The sequence below is a fragment of the Helianthus annuus genome, chromosome 7 (genome assembly GCF_002127325.2).
Source record: "Helianthus annuus cultivar XRQ/B chromosome 7, HanXRQr2.0-SUNRISE, whole genome shotgun sequence".
NCBI lineage: Eukaryota > Viridiplantae > Streptophyta > Magnoliopsida > Asterales > Asteraceae > Helianthus > Helianthus annuus.
The window spans coordinates 32620114-32622865 of record NC_035439.2 but is presented as its reverse complement, the minus strand read 5'-3'; positions in this window follow the sequence as shown (position 1 = coordinate 32622865).

Below are 2752 nucleotides of genomic sequence, written 5' to 3'. Positions count from 1 at the left end.
TTCCAGAATATGCCCATGAGTTAAACATACCCAATTTATCTTTTATATAGCTTAGATATAGGCTTAGAGGTGTTTTGTGCGCAAAAATAAACTTTTACGTCATGCAGGGACTAAAAGTGTCAAAAAGTGCACAAGTTTGCATTTTCGCGCATATCTCACATTATGAATATATCCGGACACCCAAAAATTTATGTAAGCACTAAAATATTTTATTTTAGTGTTTGGGATGATAAAATTCCATTCGTCGCGTAATTTGGTTCGTTTTTCGCGTCCGTCCGTGTTTCGTCGTAATTAGCCGAACAACGTGACCGTACGACCAAACGAACTGACATCCGGCATATTTTTGAGCATGTTTCATGTCCCCTATGTTTAAGCATCATTGTAAAGCCTTGAAGATGGCTTAACGGGCTTTAAATGTGTCAGAAATTACATTTAACATATGCAGGGACTGAAACTCTAATTCAGCAAACTGTTTCTGATCTTAACAGCCTTCAAAAGTTGTTTTAAACCTGTAACCATCTGATTCAGAGGTCAGAGGGACTAAATATGTCTTTTTATAAGATATACGGGTTTATAAAGGGCTGTTATATGCAGTTATATGCTCACAGGGACCAATTTTGTAAATTCTGAAAGTATGTTTGTTGCTGGTTTTGTTGAAACCAGCTGCTATACTCACATAACAGATACTAGGGGCTGCTACCTGATTTAATAAACCGTTTGACATCTGTTTTGATCTGGTTATATCATCCCGACACTTGTCACGATCCTACGAAAACCCAAACACTATAAATAGGAAGTGGGTTTCTTTGTTTATGCACACCACTTCCCAAAAATCTGCTCATAACTCTCAACTAGGAGGACTAATCCTTTGGGAACCTTCATTCAGTCCTTTGGACTCTTAGTAAGTATTCTTTCGTGCTTAGTTTAGTTGGTTTAGCGTTTTAAACCGAATAGTCAAGCGTTATCGATAAACGTGGCTACGTGACCGTAATTAGGTAGGTATTAAACCCTCAAAAGGGCACCTCCTAATTACCACGTTACTTAGTTAAATTGTCGAGTCAAATAAAAGTCAAACGGGTTAGTATTAAATAAAATACATAACTAGTAATATAAAAACCATAAAATCAGTTTATCACTTTAATGACTTGGTAAATAATAGTTGAACATGCCTAAGCATGATTCAACCCGACAATTCTAAGTATAGGCTCGGTTCGGAACCGAAAGTCGCAAAAGTTGACTTTTGCTTTGACTTTCAGTTCTGACCCGATTTAGCTTAGTTTAGATATGCCTTAGGATTCCATTAGGACCATATTATAGGTTGGTATAACCCTCTGAGGTTATACAACTTGGTTCCATAGAAATCCTAGTTCATGCGTGTTTCCGTTATATGCCTAAATGTTGACCGTTATGCCCTTTTGACCCTAAAACGAGAATTTATAAAATGTGAGAGGACAATAATCTTTATTACTGATTTATAAAATTGTCCCTAAAATTTGACATCAGTTTGAGGTCTAGATTAGGAGTTATGCTCAATAGCGTAATTAGAAAGCTTTTTATTAATTAAACGGCGTAATTTGCATAAAGCCTATCTAAACCCAATTTTTGAAACCAAACTTTTTACCTACTGATATAAAATAATATTTTGGGATTTTTGAAGATTTTTATTTATTTTAGGCTGAGCATAACATAGGGTTCTAGCTATAATTCGGTAATTGCCGGTTTTGCCCTTTTGGGCTATAAAATGAGTTTTACAAATCCTTTTGATGCCAAACCTTTTTCTACTAATCTAATATGATGAATAAAATATTTTGAGCCTTCTGGAATAATAAAAACATCAGCCTTCCTTTGAAAACCCGGAAATGGCTCCAAATCGCCTTTTTAAGCGTTTTTAACGCATAGTATGTATCAAAATTATTTTAAATATATAAGGGTTGAAGCCTAATGATATATTCAGTAAATTTTTATATTTTAACAGTAAGAAAAAGTTTTAAACTCAGGTTTTCAGTTTTGACCTTTTAAGCCTATGTGAAATTACCAAAATGCCCCTGCGGTGCATAGTATGGTTATAATTAATAAATTTTACATATATATGATACCCTACTGTTACAACTTATTAAATTAAGTATATTTACTGATTAAATCAGACCTGTAACTCAGAATAATATTTAATCTCTTTTATAACCTTTTAAATGACCAAAATACCCCTGCGGGGCATAAATTGGTCTTAAAGTCGTTTTGGGCGTAATGGAAGGTATCCTACTGATATCACAACATATTCAAGGTGTATTAACTTAGGAAACCTGTTCATGACTCTTGTGGTTACCCGTTACACCCTTTTCGCGTTCCGATCGGGTTATGTAACTAGTTTGCATAAATTAGCCGAAACGGGTCAAACCTTATCATTTTTATATCAAAAACCAGAATGTGTTTAGTTTACCCATATTAAACAAGTATACAAGCTTGTCGAGTCTAAACCACATTCTAATCCGGTTCTCGCTTAATCATGCGTTTTGAACCGTATCCTCCTTTAAAACTAACCGGTCTAAGCATAGTCTTAATTAAAGACTCGTTAGAAATCTAATAGGTTATTAAAAACCTTCGTTCCAGATTTAGGAGCCCAGTAAAAGCTATATGTACTTGCTTGATGGTATACAGCTGGGATAAATTGTATAAATTTGCTCAGGTAAATACTTTTAACTTATTTTCCCTTATACGGGCTTGGGGTACGGTATATAAAATACCGCTTGGTCGG